Source organism: Neophocaena asiaeorientalis, unplaced genomic scaffold (genome assembly GCF_003031525.2).
Source record: "Neophocaena asiaeorientalis asiaeorientalis breed wild unplaced genomic scaffold, Neophocaena_asiaeorientalis_V1.1 scaffold254, whole genome shotgun sequence".
In the NCBI taxonomy this organism is placed as follows: Eukaryota; Metazoa; Chordata; class Mammalia; order Artiodactyla; family Phocoenidae; genus Neophocaena; species Neophocaena asiaeorientalis.
This window is the reverse complement of record NW_020174705.1, coordinates 6,952,780-6,971,467: the sequence shown is the minus strand read 5'-3', so window position 1 is coordinate 6,971,467 and position 18,688 is coordinate 6,952,780.

Below are 18,688 nucleotides of genomic sequence, written 5' to 3'. Positions count from 1 at the left end.
AGATACATGGCACCTGGCATAAGGCAATGTTCTGCCATCTTTAGGAAAGTCTGTTAGCCTCCTAAACCTCCTTTTCCTGATTTTTAAAGCGAGGCAATCCTATCTACCAAGTGGGGTTGTTAGGATGAAATGAGGTCCTATGTGCAAAGTCTTAAGTGCAGGGACGGGCACCTAGAGAATAAACGTAAACAAATTGGATTGAGGTGACTATGAATACGGAGCCCGTTAGAGAAGATTCCCCCGGTGCTTTCTAAATGCGCCGGTGCTCACATTTAGAGCACCTTCTTGTGTCCTCCTCGATCTGGGAACCATCAAGGTGGTAGATTTCTAGGAAGCTTTTGGAGCCGTGCCTGCCCTATCATGCAGACACAGCAATGCCAGACAGGCATGTGCCCATCAGCAGGGCACAGGCAGAAGCAGGAGAGGGGTCTGGGGAGGGACACAGTGCAGAGGAGGCCTTTCTTATTAAATGTCGACTCCCATTCTGCAAAGCGGTGGTGACATGTGCAATTTCCTAGTCCCTTAACAAAGGCAAGCTCCAGGTTGTCACTGTTTGCAGCACGGGCACAGAGGCTCTGGTCATACAGAGGACTTTTTATGAGGACATGTGCTACGTGCCCAGCAGCATTCATTGCCAGGCCTGAATGCTATTCCTTGGCAACACCATGATTATATTCCATCGAGTCCAGGGAAGTCTCTCAGGCCTGCGAGGCTGCAATTTTGAAATGGATTTCACAGCTGCAAACTCGAAGAGGACGCAATTTGTCTTCTCCATTTCTGCCTTCCATAACTATGGAAATCTGCATCCGAGGCTCAGTGATGGGCTGCATAAAATATGCAACAGGACTCAGTGCTCAGATTTGAGAGCTGCAAAATTGAAGGACAGCTGCTCCAGCGATCATGGGATCTAGGTGGAGGGGGTGGTGTGTGAGCTAAGGCCTCGAGGGGCATCTGCAGATTTCTGTTCCCCCAGATACAAAGGCCTTTTTTTTCTAAAAGGCTTGTCGCGAAGGCAGGAGAAGGGGAGGATATATATGTCCCGCTTATCCTTTCCGAGGAACCTGGGGCTACCCATCCTCCAAAGAATATCCCAGATGGTAAACGGAACTGAAGTTTGCACGTAAATTCTCCCGAGGGAATTGGTGGCTGGTGATAGCAGGACTGATGAAATTTTTTATTGCGGTTATTACATACAATTTGTACAGTATATCATGCATGGAAATTTTTTCTATTCCTATAAATCTGGAATTGCCAGCATAAATGCCCAGGCTTACGAACTGCTACAGAACACAATTACCTCTTGATACAAACTCTCTTTAGGACATAAAAATCGTTGCTACTGAGAAGGCTGAATTGCACCAGCAATTTTGTAAATATTTAAGTGATACATTTCCTTTTGGATAAGTTTTCATAGCCTTGGAAAGCTGTCTCATTTCTTAATGCTTTTGTTATTGTTGTTGTTGTTTTGTGTGTGTGTGTGTGTGTGTGTGTGTGTGTGTGTGTGTGTGCGTTTTCCTGGGTATCACTTGTGGCCTGATTGTTGTCTTCAATCACACTTAGTAAATCAGACTATTGGGCAAATGTCATTTATAAAAGGCTCAGAAGGGCAAGGCCTTCTGCTGGCGTTAAGACGACTGTCTTTCTAGCATGTTTCTTAAAGACAGGAGAGGAAAGGAAAAACAAAAGTCAGGCATGTTGTGGACTTTCTGCCCCTGCATGGTCAGTTTTTCAACGTAGAAGTTGCAGACGAGGTTTCCATTTTTAATGCGGGCTGAAACACAGTGACTGCCTCTTTATGCTTCGATCAATGAGAGGGAATCAGTCTTGGATAAACCGGGTTGATTTTCATGCTGGCAAAAACGAACCAGACACATGGAGTTTCTGCACGTTTCCTAGTTAGGCTTTATTACCAAGTATGATGGTGAAGGATGTTATACCCTGGTATCGATTTGCTACAAGTTCTAATATTGGAGATAAGGAGAGTTCTTCCATCAGCTTCCAGCAAACAGAGAATGGGGACTGTTAAAACTCCTCATAACGGCTTCCAAAGGAAGACACCAGTGATGGATTATAGACTGCCCTGGAAGTGAGGAAACACGCCCATTGAGCAAACAAAGTGTTCAAATACAAGCCATGCTAATGGGAAGGGAAAGTAAATATACGTTCTTTCTCTCTCTCTCTCCCTGCCTTCTCTTTTTCTCTCTCTCCTTTTCTTTCCCCCTCTTTTTTTAAAAGATTTTTTTGATGTGGACCATTGTTAAAGTCTTTATTGAATTTGTGACAACATTGCTTCTGTTTTATGTTTTTTGGTTTTTTGGCCGCGAGGCATGTGGGATCTTAGCTCCCTGACCAGGGCTGAAACCCGCACCCCCTGCATTGGAAGGCGAAGTCTTAACCACTGGACCACCAGGGAAGTCCCTCCTTTTCCTTCTTTCTCCCTTTCTGTATCGTATCACATTCAGTCCTTATAACAACCTATGAATTGCCAATATTCTGCATTTTACCAACGAGGAAAATTTCTGAGTTTCTTGCTGGCATTGTACAGCTTGTGAAAGGCAGCTGAGATCTGAACCCAGGTCAAACTGGAGTCTGCTGCACAACCACGGGATGCAGCCAGTTGCCTGCTACTCCCAAGTTTCTTTTTCCATGTTCATCCCAAGAGTTTGACACTCACAGGATTATAGAACACCACCTGGCCACCTGTTTGTGTTCCTTGAGATGCTTGAACACGATGAAATGGATATTTGAGAAACAAAAAGAGGATTGATATACTTTTCCTATGCCAGTAGTGTGAGGATTTATGCCTGCATCTTCTACATGGGAGTCTAAAAAGAGAAATTTATTAAAGGCAGAATAAAGCAAAAGGGAGAGGTTGGGGCTCAATAAAGAGATACTTAGTGAATGCAGACTGAATGTATGTTAAATAAATCGGGCAAGGCACCAAAATAAAATGAGCAAGAACATGAATGAGTATTTACCAAAGAAGAGATAAATAATAAACGAGAATAGGAAAAATTTTAATGTTCCTAGTAATTAAGGAAAAGCAAAATAAAATAAGAGGAGCTCAATTTTCATCATTTACAATGACACTTTTATTTTTCTAATCGTTAATTCCTGCTGTATGGAAAGGCAAGGTGAAGATGCTGTGACTGATACACATATATTTTCATACACTGAGAGTGGGAATGAAAATTGATAAAAACTCAATGGGGAGATTTACATACATGCTTCTAGTGTTTCCTGAGCACTTACGGTGTGCCAGACTTTACTGGATGCTCAAATCCATAAAAATGAATGGGTCTGTTACTGAAAGTGGGGTTCAGATGCTCACTGCTCTAAAGCCAATACTAGAGAGGCAAGGTTGGTGGAAAGGAAAGTTTGCTTTATTTTGGCAGCTGGCAACCTGGGTTGGGGGAGAGGGGAGGGTGGACTTGTGTCTAAAGGCTGACCTTCCCACTAGAATATAAATGCCACAAGGGTGAGAGGCATTTATCAAATAATTTTATTAGTGAATGTAGAATGATAAATGAGAATAAGAGTTATAGAAAAAAAAGCATGTACCAAATATATAACAAAGAAACCTGGTATGGACTAGGTAAAATTTTCTTAAAAATTAGAAACATTAAAAAGATAAAACTTAAAAAAATAAATTAAAAAAAAGATAAAACTTCCCTGAGGAAGTAGTGCTCTATAAAAAAGTATTTTAAAATGTACTTTTCATTCAGCAGTTCTAGCTTGATCAAGATTTTGGAAATAATCATTGATGTATAGAAATCTCCATGCACAGAGATTTTCATTATTGTGTTGTTTATAATAGTAGAAATTTGGGAACAATAGTCATCATTGGGAGAATACTTAAGATTTGGTGTGAGCACACAATGAGATCCCAGGTGGTATTTAGAAATCAAAATTTTGAAGACTTCAAGTGATATGAAATTTCATGCTAATATAATGTTAAGTGGAAAATACAGGCTACAAAACTGCACACATATTATGACTTTAATTGCATAAAACAGAGAAAGGAAGTGCAACAGTATAAGATTACGGTGAGTCATATTACCTTTGTTCTACTTAATCTGTGTTTCCCCAGATATATGTAATGAACCTGTATTAGCACACCTTATAAAGAAAATGATTGATTTTTTCAACAGAGGAGAGATTCAATTCTTGAGTAGTTGTTGAGTGGATGCGCTCCAGATGCATATGTGTAAATCTGAAAGCAAATGAAGTGTCCCCCTCTGGTTGAGTACAGTTTGAGCTTTGGAAGAGGATGGACCATGCCCCTAACATACTTATCCTGTGAGCTTCTCTCCAGAGAATGGGAAGGAATTGAGCTTCGCAGCTAACCCTGGCGGCGTGACCTACTTAATGAATTTAAGTCACAATCCATAACACTAATCGCCGGGCACTGTTCTTAGTGCCCTACAAATGATAACTTATTTACCTGTCATAAAAATCCTATGCATTGGTAAAATGGTGCAATCACAGTGGAAAGCAGTTTGGCGGTTCTTCAGAAAGCTACCCATGGAATGACCCTATGACCCAGCAATTCCGCTCCTTGGTACAGCTGATCCGATTATGCATGGATTCTGTACTTGCAAAGTCACCTATTAGCTAAAATTTATTTGTAACCCTCACATCAATGCTCGTGGCAGTTTAGGGGTCATTTATATAGACATGCATGTAGTGGCAAAAAAATTTGAGTTGCCAGTCTGGCATATTCTCAGCTGAGGTCAAACAAGGTGATGCTCTGGTTTCTTGTTCTAGTTCTCTTGCAGAGATGACCAAGGATGAAAACAGTGGGAGGAGATGCTGGGTAGAGCAAGCAACTCCATCTCTGGGGCCAGTTGGATGTGGTTAGTGGGGGTGGCATCAGGCAAGTCACTCAGCATCTCTGAACCTCATTTTGTCCTTTTGTAAAATAAAGAACACAGAATCTACCAGGATATGTTGCTTTTAGGATTTAACGTTAACATCTGTGTGATATACATCTATATATTTCCCCTAGGAGCAAGGACTTAGTATTTGCTAATTCAGTGTTTGATGTGGCTTTATAGAACATAACTATAGCAAATAATGAGAACTGACTGCATATCCCCCAAAAGAATGGAAAAGAGGTATTCACAGCATTATTTACAATAGCCAAGAAATGGAAACAATCTAAGCGTCCAGCCGGAAACGGAGTTGGGGGTGGGCAAAGTGGATAAAGGGGGGCCAACCATATGGGGATAGATAGTAACTACATTTGTTGTGATGAACACTTGGTAGTGTATCCAGATGCTGAACTATATAATGTTGTACGCCTGAAACTTATATAATAAAAAATAGCAAATATGATATAATAAGAGTATGTTATAATAACAAAGCTAAAAGATGAAAAAACTCAAATATCCATGATGAATGGATGGATAGTTAAACAAAATGTTGTTTATCCATAAAACGGAATATTACTTAGCCATAAAAGGAATGAAGTACTGATACATGCTATGATGTACTAGACACAAAAGGTTACATATCATACAATTCTATTTATATGAAATATCCAGTGTAGGTAAATCCATGGAGGAAGAAAGCTGATTGGTGGTTGTCAGGGGCTGGGGCAGGAGGAAATGGGGAATGACTGTTGAATGGGTACAGAATTTCCTTTGGGGATGATTAAAAAGTTCTGGAACTAGGTAGAGGTGATGATTGCACCCCATTCTGAATGTACTCAATGCCACTTAATTGTACTTTTAAAGATGGTTAACTGCATGTTGTGTGAACTTCACCTTACTGAAAAAAAAACAAACAAACCCGATGAGGTAGGAATTATTATTATGCCGATTTTATAGGTGAAGAAATCAAATCATTGGCTCAAGGCACCTAATTGTCAGAGGAGGAGCTGGGATATGAACCCAGTGGAGATGCACTTGACCCCCATGTCATGAGCTGTTGTAGAACAAAGTATAGATTTGGGTACATAGTAGGTTCTTAATAAATGTTGGTTCCATTCCCTTCTTCCTTTGCAAGGAGGAATTGTATATGGCTCCATTGGACTTCCACACTGCCATTTGTAGAGGGAAATAAATACATGTCTTTTTTTTTAAGTTTTTTTTTATATTGGAGTATAGTTGATTTACAATATTGTGTTAGTTTTAGGTGTACAGCAAAATGATTCAGTAATACATATACATATATCCATTCTCTTTCAGATTCTTTTCCCATTTAGGTAATTACAGAACATTGAGTAGCATTCCCTGTGCTATACAATAGGTCCTTGTTGATTATTTTATATATAGTAGTATGTATATGTTAATCCTAAACCCCTAATTTATCCCTCCCCTGCACCCTTCCCCTTTGGTAACCAGGAGTTTCTTTTCTAAGTCTGTGAGTCTGTTTCTGTTTTGTAAATGAGTTCTAAATGCATGTCTTTGTTCATTGTTTTCATCTTCTGTTGAGGTGAACTCTTAAAACAAGCTCAGTCATAAAAACTGAATATGCAGAACAAAATATGGCAATGAGCTGAAGAAAACATCCATGAACCAAAAAAGAAGAAGAAAAAGAAAAAAAAAAGGTCCAGACCTGCACTCTTCTAAATGATATGAGAAAAATAATGCGCCAGAGGGCAGAAGCCCATTGCATTCCCTCGAGTCCCTAAGATTTATCACCTGTACATGCAGGATGCTACAGAAAGGAGATCTGGGGACCACGGCAATAACTCACAAGGCAGACATGCAGCCTGCTATTTGCTGATAGTACCTGCGACATGTGGCCCGCCCCCACTATCATCTGGAACCGTACATGGGGGCGGGGCTTCATTTCTAACACCAATCCCCCCCCCCCCCCACCAGCCCCCTTCACTGCAGACTCACTGTCTGTAACAGTCGCTCAGCACATTGGGAACTGGGGAGAATCAGTATTTCAGCTGCAGATTTGATGGTTAGAAAAATGCATCCTCTTTCACAACAGTGATTTGAGTGGGGGAGACAAAGCAAAGTTAACAAAACGAACCCAAACTGTGAATCTCCTACTTGGGGAAATATTTCACTCTCCTCTGGGAAAGACAAAAGCTCAAATAACAGAGGGGTTTTGGGCTGGAGTATCCCGTAAAGATTTGGTATTGTATTTGCAGGCATTTTTGAGGCATTTAAACAAGTATCAAAAACTTACTCTTTGTCCAAGGTGCCCATAGTATGAATGGATTACAGAGAATCAAACTTATATAAAATAATACTTTGGGCTTCCCTGGTGGCGCAGTGGTTGGGAGTCCGCCTGCCAATGCAGGGGACACGGGTTCGTGCCCCGGTCCGGGAGGACCCCACATGCTGCGGAGCGGCTGGGCCCGTGAGCCATGGCCGCTGAGCCTGCGCGTCCGGAGCCTGTGTTCCGCGACGGGAGAGGCCACAACAGTGAGAGGCCCGCGTACCGCAAAAAAAAAAAAAAAATACTTTGGTTTTCAGTGGTGGGAAGAAATGTGTATCATTTCACTGTAAACATAATTGTATTAGCATAAACAAAATAATATTTTCATTGGAAACTCAACTGAATCACTCTAAACCCATGGATGATGAAATGTATTCTGCCCTCCGTTCTTCCCTTTTCCCAAAAAGTCGTTATAAAATTAGAATTTTTCTGTACCTCTAATTCTTATAAATCAGCCAATCTGGCAGTTCAATTTCTGATCTGTTTTTCTTTCTTTGACTCTTCTTAATAACTTTCTCTGCATTCATTCATTCACTCATTCATTCAGTATTTACAATGTATTAACTAGGCTATAGGAGATTTTGATTTAATGAGGGAGACAGATATGTACTGAAAACAAGTTTGAATACATGCTGGGCTCACCTACTTGGATTCTGCAGTTTTCTCTAGCAGGTTCTGCCCCCTGATCACAGAGGAGGTCATAGTTTGGAGTGGGTTGTGGGGATATCCTAGAATCTCAACCTTCTAGCAACAGTGGCTATTATAGGCAGTGGTGGAGTTTCTGGAATTTTTTAGGGAGAAGACAAATTATTTTTACTGAGGATGTCTGCTGGAAATGCTCTTTGCCTTCACCCAAAGCGCTTTTGAAGATTCGGAATAACTTCAGCAGCCTAAAATAGAGTAACCTCTCTTCTAACCTAATGGTCTGGCGAAGTCCCTCAATAATTACTTTTGTGGTGTGACTGGAACCCATTAAGGTCCCCCAATATCACCCATGATGACCTGTGCCTGAAACTCCACCAATAGAAATGGCTATCTTTGGGATATTTCTTGATCTTTGTTTCTGAGGTTCTCCACCCAAGGGAAAACGAAGATGTGAAAAATATTCATTCTAGCTTTTTCACTTTGCTATTGGCTGGCCCTGGAAGCCGAGTAAACTGGACCAGAGCCTTTGCTGTGGGCTCAGACAGGCAGGATCTGAATTCTGGTCCCATCACTTAGTAGGTGTGTGATTCCAGGTAGCTTCCTCAACTACTGAGATCAGGGGTGCCCTGTGATGCCTACTTCCTAGAGTTGTCCTGTGGACTGAAGTAGCTAATGGACTCATGGGCTTAGAGCCTGGAAGAGAGGTGACAGTCCATGTCCTTGGGTGGACACCTCAGCGCTGTCCCTTACTAGCCGGACCACCTTGGGCAAATAAACATTTCTGTACCTCAGTTCCAGTGATGTGCAGGAACCAGCCTGCAATGGCTTGCGAGGGCTGATTATTAAATAGGAATTTTGTGAGCATGTTGTTAAATTATTGGTAGCTTGAAATTGGCCATGATGGGGGGATTTGAACCACGGAAGTCAGCAAACACTGCAATGCCGGGCTCCTCCCCTCCCCTCCCTCTTCTGAGACCTGGTTTGCCAGCACTCCCTGCTCAGTTCCTTCATAAGTCTCTTGAAACAATTATAATAAGAATTTATGGAAAGGGCTCAGCACACTGCCTGGAGTTTAAGAAGTTCCTCGTTAAAAGTTATTTACCACTACTGCTATGTCTACTCCTCCTATTATCGACAATACGTTATAATAATGTTATTCTAGCGCATTGGACATAGTAAGTACTTGAAAAATTGTAATCTCTTCCCTATCTGCTCATTATTAGAGTTTCCACAAAGGGAATAAAAGTGAATCTATGCAGAAGTCAAGACAATTTGTCTCCAAGGGTCACTTTTGACCCTTCAACAGAGTGGAACCCTCTTTCCTTCTCATTGTCCAGAGTTCTAGGTAGACACTTAGACAATCATAGAGCCTATGACTGGACACCAGATACGGTCTCCATCCTCACTCTCTCCATCCCGTGACATTTTCCCCTCTGGCTGCCACTGTAGCTGAGTGACTGGGGGTCTCGTCTCACCATCATGAAGCTGTCAGCACCCATGGTGGGCCCTGCAAAGTATAAAGGACAATTTATCCACACAGCAGTGGCAGCATCATTGTTTATGAAATGATAACTGCTTCAGGTAGCAGCAAGTTCCAATGTTAGCACAACAAAAGCTTTGAGCTGGACCATCTGTTGCCACGTGGACAATCTGGTGGGCTTGCCAAAGCCATTTATCCGTGTCCAGTGCATATCCACACTGGCCAGTCCTCACGCTGAGCATAAAGGAAATTTAAAGAAAGGCCCATCATTTATCATTGTAGACAGCTGGGCTGAAGTGTGGGCAGAGAATACTTTTTTTTTCTTGAGAAAAACAAAGACCATGAAGATGGGTAATGCTCGCTCAGCTCCAAGCGTCTTGCTAACTACAGTCCCTGTAGCTCACTCCTTTTTTCTTGCTTTTCCACATTGCAGAAGGGGAGTTGCTGCCATGGATGCTTGTCCCCTACCCCAAAATCCCATGACCTGGGGGGCACCTGGAATTCTTTGGCTTTGAGCTGGAGTTGTTGGCACGCTTATCTGTGTCTCCAAAACAGAACCTTTCTGGCTCATTCAAAGAAACAGCAGTAGCAGCAGCCACGGCCGTTGATTTCAGAGCTCACAGCCCTCAACAAGGGTACAGGCTGTGTCTGCTGTGTGTGAGGAAACTGGGACATGGGAAGGATCTCCAAACCTCAGCTTTCCATTCTGCGATCAGTTCTGCCTTGTTTGTGCCTGCAAGGCCATATTGTGACTTTCATAGGCCTCCTCTCTTCATAGAAAATGTTCAACTGTGTATTTGGGGACTGTGTTGGTATAAAGAGAAAGATACGAATATTATATATTCAGACATTTTCTTTAATCTAAATGTTTATTCTTTTCAAAAGAAATTAACATCTTCTCATGGACCCTGGAAATCATTGTGGGCCCTGGGCACTGTGTCCCCTGTGTCTCAACTTATTCATGATCCCACGTGTGTGTGTTTAAAATAACATACCACCAGATGGAGGTACCTGACATTATTGTTAGTGTTGACTTAAAGGAAAAACAAACATGACATGAAAGCTGTGAGATAAGTTTTATTTGGGGCAAAATGAGGACTACAGCCCAGGAGACAGCATTTCGGAAACTGTTCCTGGGCTCTAGTCCTCATTTTGCCCCCAATAAAACCTAACTCACAACTCTCACGTCGTGCTTGTTTTTCAGTCGACATTAGTAACAGCATAACAAGGGAGTTAAACTCATGGCCCAAGAACTGAAATCCCTGCGTTTAAATTCTGCCTGCCTCTATTGCTTACAAGCTAAATGAGCTTGAACAAGCTACTTAGTTTTTTTATATGTGTATTTTTCATATATAGAAATATAAAAATAAATAAATATAAAAATACTAGTACACAACCATCTACCTCAAAGGGTGGTTGTATGAACTCACTAATTTAAAACTCTTAAGGCAGTTGCACGGAATAGAGTAAGTCCTTGTTCAATGTTAGCTTTGAACAATGTTATCTTTCATGAAGTATGTCCAGTATACTGGGAAAGTCCAGTGGGCAATACTCTGCCTTCCTCCCTGTCTTCCAAAAATCTCCATTGTCACCTCTGTAACTTCTTGGATTTCCTCATAAGAGTTTTATGGCTGAAAAAATTAAGGTGTATAAAACACTGTACTAGATGACATCTCTATTCAGCACTAATTATGATATTTGGAAGCAGTGGGCCAAATCTGAGATAAAATTAGATAGGAATACACATAGGATTCCACACTGAATCCCCCGAAGAACGGCATCCGACTACAGAATGAGGGGTTATGCTTAGGAAAACACAAACGAAAGAGACTTGGGTGTTCTGGCTGGTGGAAATCTCAGTGTGGATTAAGACTGTTGTGTTATTGTAAGACAACAGCCCAAGCAACTACTACCCACCACAGTGACCACCACTTCCCTGGTAAACTAATGTGGGCTAACGCTAAATTAACAGAAAGGACATCTCCCGAACCAGAAGGGTGAATTTCCCTTTCTACTTCTTGCTGGTCATACCATACTCTCTGTATTCTAATTTTTTAGGGGTATTATTGTCATTACAATGATATTTCATGGTTTTGATTAGAAGTTCCAGGTTTATCCCTATCCTTCCCAAACAACCCTTTCCAATGTTCCCCGGTAAGTTACAAGCCAATGGAACTATATCAAAATCAAAATCGTCATAAGCACTTATCTACAAGGTTAAGAGAGGTTCAAAGAGCTTCGTATGTATTATCTTATTGTATCTCATTTAAATTTCTCATAGCCACTCTGTAAATTCTTTTACTTCCTTTCTTTCCCCAGAGGAGGACATTAAGACAAAGGGATGTTGAGTAATTGGCTCAACATCATATAGTAAGGTAGAGCAAACAAAAATCCAATACAATTTTGCCACAAGCTAGGTCCAGGCCAAGGAACCTCCATGTAGGGAGAGCTGTCTAGGAGTTTCTGGCTTCAAATTGAACCCTGGGCAAGTTCTCTACTGCCTCCTTCAAACATGGATATGACTCAATGGACCTTTCTGCATCTGATCAGTCACATGGTACAGGAATTTAGAGCAGCGACCGTGAAGTTGATGCAAGGAAACAGAGTACCATTCTGAATGCCTCCGTGAAATCAGGCAGCCTCTGACCCTTCCACTTCCATAAATATGATGCGAGCAAAGCAAATGAGAGACTGACTCCTGGGTGCATGCCTTTGAACTCCAAAATGCCCTTGCCCATGGTAGACCTGGTCAAGCAGGGGCTGCATCCAGAACCATCAGATCACTCTTCCCTGCTCTTCTGGAGGAAGAGAAACAAGCCACTGGGCTGGAAGCTTCCATGATTGCCCTCTGCTGCAAGCAATCCCGAAGGCTGGACTCAAAGTGGGCTATTGCAAACTCAAGTGTGTGGGACCAGGGGAAGGGAAGTCAGAATTTGGTTATCCTCATATATCCAAAAACTGTGACTGGAAAGAGTTGTTTGGGGTCAGAGGTAGAACCCTGGCCAGTGAATTCAGAGAAGCAGACTTTGGTTTCTGGTCATCAGAGCAGTTCAGCAATGGATGGGCTGCCTTGGGAGGTGGGTAGTCCGTGTCATGGAGGATGTTCAGAAACTGCATGATGGTTGGTTAAGATCGTGTAGATCAGCTCCACTCAGTGTGATCTGAGGACCACTTCCAGCCTATTCACTGTTACTGCTCTGCAGCTAAGTAAATATGGAAATTGAGAATAAGCATTTAGAAAATTTATAGGAATTTGACATAAAAACTTTTATATCTGTTGAATCTAATAATAATAAAAATAAATTTGGGCTTGTATATTGTATATTTTATTTTATTTTTCTAGTAACTTTTTTTTTTAAATAAAAGCATTGGTCTGTGGATGCACAAAACAATTTAAAAAAGCAAGCGCTTCTCCATAGACAGTTTGAGAAGCACGGGTGTAGAGGTTTTTCTGGTATTGGGTACAGCTTGGCCTGTACAGACATTAAAGTCAGCTGAGTCATACACATTCTAACTAATGACATATACAAATTACCTAGCACAGTTCCAAGCCTATGATAGGTACTCATCACAGTCTTTCTTATCCTAGTCATGATTATTATAGCATATACATTGGGAGGCCACTCACTCATTTGTGCACAGAAATAAAATTTTATGTTTACATAGGAGGAACGTTGGAATGTCATCGTAACTATAAAGTTTGCCTCTGTGACTTTTGATGCACGCTTGCAAACACACACACATATACATGCATCCTTACACTTTCTTTGCATTGTGAGCCTCTAAAAATAACCCCTTCCTTTCCTTTTCTGCCATGGGTTTTGCTTTTCATTTGTACAGCAGTAAGTGGGATAATGGTAAGCAATCATCACTTATAGATATCCCAGGTTTTCTTTTTTCTTTTTAAACCTTTCTACTTGAACTGAAATTCTGGAAGCAAACCGTGGTATTTGAGCTCTGGCACTATAATGACTCACCAATAGCCTGTTTTTCTGACCCCAGTCTGGGAGGACAAGATGGGACCACGAATAGCCTTCTCACTGGCCACTAGGTGGCAAACTCAAACTCTCACAGCTTTGACCCTGATGGCTGGCCAGGATCAGGAGAGCACACACAAAAGATGATGGACAAGAATGGAAGTATAAATGGAGCAAGTTGGAGTGAATTATCCTGAGCACACCCGACCAAGAACTTGATCATTTCCTTCGTGGGGAGGCTTGGAAAGGATGCTTGAGCTAATGCCATAGTAAATGATTTCTGCTTTCCATCCCACAGTGTGGGTTATGGTATGTTCAGCCAAGTTTGTTGTTTTCCCTTTCTTTTCCCCCACAAAATACTAAATTGAAGCATCCCTCCAGATATTCCTACCTACCTATGTATCTCATGTTGGGAGATTAGCCACAACTCAGGTGACGACAGTGAGGAATCAGGTGTCAGGCTACCTTGCAGAAGTCTGCTTTAATGAACAAGGATCGTTTCTGCCCCAGTGTGTGAGGTATTGCACATGCAGCCAGTGGTTCGGACGCAGCTAAAATCAGAACGAATGTGTGTGCAGCGTTTGGACAGATGAGACTCTAACCTGCAGAGTGACGCCTTTTAAGTTCGAAGGCAGCCGTTCCCCACCATAAAGCTGGAAGGCAGCAGTGAGCCCATCCACTCTTGGCAGGTTTGAGGAGTCCAGATGTCCATCATGAAATGGGTTATTTAATGTATCTGTGGGCTGTTTGCAAAATGGGAATGCCTCCATTTTTGCAAACACTGAGTGGGCAAATGCCAATTGATTTTGCCAACAACATCCCCGCGTACACGGGTACCAAACGCACATAAAAGACCCTTTCTATTCAACCCAATACAAATCAAACATTGTGCATTTCAATTCCTGTCTACTTAATTCTATTTCCTACACAGAAGCAGCTCCATGAGGTCACCCTGACAAACTCTGGTGACAGAGGTGTCTCTGGAGACCTCTTCCCTCTGGGGCGATTATCAAACTGATCTGTCTCTATAACGTTTGGATGTGACACAGTGCTGACCCTGACTCACCTTGATCATAAGTCATCAAAGCCCACTTACCCAAAAGGAACTGGAAAAATAACTCTGGTTTAGATAAGATGCCTTCAAGACATGATTCTGGAGAAAAGAATTCATTTTGGACAGAAACCAAAGTACAGGCACTGTCAGGCTGCCAACATCAAACGCATGACTTAATCCCATCCTCCTAAATCCATGGCTTCTCACTTACCACGTGTGTGTATGTGTGTGTGTGTGTGTGTGTGAATGTGTATGTGTGTGTGCAAGACTAAACATCTTAGAGAATGTATTTACAGCAAGAGATTCACTCCCCGGGGTGGGGGGGTGGGGAGAATGTATATATGTACATGCACTCCATGTAAACATTTTAGGGGGCTCATGGACCTTCTAGAAATCTATGGATTAAGAACCCTGCTCTATATTTTCTACATATGCTTAGATTACATTGAAAAATCTATTAGAATTAAAGCCATCTGAATGCTCATCTTCCATTCTCACTCAATGTGGTGGACTGCATTTCATTAACCACACTTCTGGAATTTAGAGTAAATATTGTTAATGGACCTCCTCTAAAGGTACTGATGGAATGGACAGATACATTGAAAGTGTTAAACAGTCAAATTGAAACAGAAAGATTATTTTGACCCTCTGTGCTGAGTCACTATGTAGCCAATTTGTGGCATCTCAGGTGCTCAGAGAAACTTGACCCCTTAGGAGATCATTGCTCAAGGAAGGACTCTTTGGGACATGCTGGTTCTACATGCCTAATAATCTGAACCCGTCTTCGAGCCAACCCCTCCAGGGGCTGGACATCCAAGGACAGTGGGATTGGATACACCGACCAGCATGTCCCAGTCCACACCGTCTTCTGGTCTGCACAAAACCTGTCTAATATAAAAACTAGCTTCTCACCTCAGTTCCACCTGACTCACCTCTGCTGACCATTTTTGCCTGCCATTACTCTCTTCTGAGTCCTGCAGAAAGTTTTGTCCGTGTCACTAGGTGATTATTACAACTGCAGTACCTGAGAACTAATTTTCTATGTCTAAGCTGGTTTGCAGGATGCTTCTGCTTTCCCAGTTTCCTCTCATATGGGTCCACTGGGTCATCCCTCTCCCTGATTTCTACCCCCAAAATACCCAGAGTGAGTCCTACTCCAGTATTCAAGCCAATCTTGGATGGGGCTAATTTTTTTTTTTTTTACTGGGGTATTGTTGTTTTACAATGTTGTGTTAGTTTCTACTGTACAGCAAAGTGAATCAGCTATAAGTATACATATATCCCCTCTTTTTTGGATTTCCTTTCCATTTAGGTCACCACAGAGCACTGAGTAGAGTTCCCTGTGCTGTACAGCTGCTGGATGGGGCTAAAAATTTATACGAGCTTTGTTTCTACCATCTTGTGAAGGCTTTGAATCTATCCCTCTTTTTTTCTCCCAGCCTAACTCTAATGAAAAAGCAGCAGCATAGACATCACCTCCTCCAGGAAGGCTTTCTTGATTTACATTTGCTGGGTTAGATGTGCTTCCTCTGCATGCTCCTCCCCATCTTGCATCTATTTGTAGCATAGTGCTACGGTACCATGCCATGTCTGACTGTCTATATGTCTATACCGCAACCAAACTGTGAGTTCTGTGGGGAGAGAGATGGTATCTTATCTTCTCTGAAACCCTAGCACATTGCACAATGCCAAGCACATAACAGCTGCTTTGTAGTGATAATGGAATTCATGGATGAAGGCTTCCCACTGAGTCCTAAACCTTAGTTTTCTCTGCACTACGATGTCAATCATACCTGCTTCCCTCATCACATGACCTTCTTTCTGGGACACATTCTCCCCTGGTTTGCCTGCCTCCTTCTAGTTACTTAACTGCCTCGGTTGACTGAACAGACTTCTTTCTCCTGGGTCATTTCCATAACTGAGTTAATTTCCTAAGTCCCTTCCTTTGCTCAAATAGGCAGGCTTCCTCCTAATTCCATCACCTCCCTTTCTCCACTCTACCAGTTCAGTACCTGGGATCCTAGTTTATCACATTGCCAATGACACCAGTCTTGCCAATGACTCCAAGAGACTGATTCTTGTGAGTCTCAGAAATTGACATCCTCTTGGACCACACATCTTTGTTTCCATGACTCAGTACTGAGCATAGATGGATTCATCTCACTGACTGGGAAGTTTCTCTCTTTCACCCCAATTCCATCTACTTCTGGGCAGTCTGTTGAGAAGGGACCATTCCATTTCCTGCAGGGGATATGCAGGGTTCATAAACACCTGACTCTGAAGCATCCTGCAAACCAGCTTAGACATAGAACATTAATTCTCAAACATCAGAGTGAACAAGAATCACCTGGAAGTACTCAGAGAGACCGGATTCCCATGGCCCCCCTCAGAGATTCAAATTCAATGCATCTTAGGTGGGGTTCAGGAATCTGTATGTTTGATAGATACCCCCAGATAATTCTGATGGTGGTATAGTGTGGCTCCCAAGTTTAAAATATCGCTGTAGAATAGTGATATTATAGGCTTTCTATCTGGGTGAAGATGGGCCACAGCACAAGTCCCCGGAGTCGCTCCAACTAAGTGGACTAAAGAACGGTCCAGGGGCTTCCCTGGTGGCACAGCGGTTGAGAGTCCGCCTGCTGATGCAGGGGACGCGGGTTCGTGCCCCAGCCCGGGAGGATCCCACATGCCACGGAGCGGCTGGGCCCGTGAGCCATGGCCGCTGAGCCTGCGCGTCCGGAGCCTGTGCTCCGCAACTGGAGAGGCCACAACAGTGAGAGGCCAGCATACCGCAAAAAAAAAAGAATGGTCCATCTTGGAAATTGACATTTCACGTGAGAGACCACATGGCATACTGACATGAGCATGGGTTTTAGAGATGGACAGACATTGGTGAGGATCCTGGCTGGACCACATACTGGCTATGTTAGTTGGAGAATACCACTTAATCCTTTTCAGCATCAAAAAGGATGCTTCCTGATAGACAAACTGGGGTTTACTTTTCAGAGTTTTGGAGGGACTCAGAGATAATGTACCTGAGTACTTTCCGCGGTGCCTAGCATACGGTAGGCTCTCAGTAAGTGGCAATTTTATTTTCATATTGTTATGGTTAATATCCCTTTCAATTCCAATGATCAGAGCCTAGTCAAAATTGAATCAGAACAAAAAGGGTCTTCCAGAAGGCCATTTCCCCTCTACTTTCTGCTTCCCTCTCCCAGTTTCTCTTTAAGTGGTAATACTGGTTTCAGACAAGAAGTTCCCTCATTTTATTTTAAATACAACAGCAAGGCAGATTTTGACAGCTCCCGTCTGCACGAAGGTGATGCTGGGAGAAGGGATGAGGAAGAGGGCAAAAGGCTCTCTCTCTCTGGCTGCATGGAGGTGTGCAAAGTGGCTGATTAGCCAGATATTTTTAAAGTTTCATAGGTGTGAGGCAGTCTCCGCTAATGAGAGTTTTAGGGGATTTCTCAAATCTAAAGTGAAGGGTGCCAGGAGTGGAACATGACCTTGGGGCTTTCCTGTACATTTTAACTAATATTACAAAGAACTCTCAGAAAACCCTCTGAAGTCAACTTCTGCAGGAGGAGTGGGGGGAACAGGTGAGGCTCTGGGGACTGGCCATGGAGAGTTAATGATGGCTGCTATAAATAGATTCATTCTGAAGGTGTGGGCAGAGTCTCGCCTGGGCTCTGCTAAGAGTAGGGAATGGAGGGCTTTGAGCCAGAAATCGGGTCAAGGGTCCCTACGACGACGTTTTCTTTGGAGGTGAAAGTTAAAGACAGCCATGTCTAGGGCCACCAAAGCGCAAGGCTGGATGGGAGCTCCCCAGCCCTTGAGCCCCTCAACCTCCCCCGGTTCACCCCACTGCTGGCTCTTTCAAGGATTTAAATCTGTCACAAGTGAAGATCTGTTGGGACCTCCGCTCAGAGAGTGGGTGGGTTTGATGGGGAAATGAGGCTTCCTGAGCACCTACTGAAGTGCCAACTCCTATGCTTGACAGTTCATATGAACTGATCCCATCCTCCCGCTGACAGGGAGGAGAAGGCATCTCGTTCCTATTTTATAGGCGATGGTGCAGCGGTTGTCTAGGAGAGGCCGAGAAATGTTCCAGATTCACACAGATACTAAGTGGTAGACAGACTTTGGACTCAGGCCACCCTGTACTTATTAGGACTCCAGGTGTGAACGAGGAGACTTAGATGGGCTATAGTGAGAGCCCTTCTGGGAAAAAAAAGCAGGATGCCGCGACCTCCAAAAGGATGCAAAGGCAAAGCTGGGATTCCAACAGGGGTCAGAGACTTGCTGATGGGGTGGGGAGAGAGACGGATACAAACAGCCACCCTGTGTATT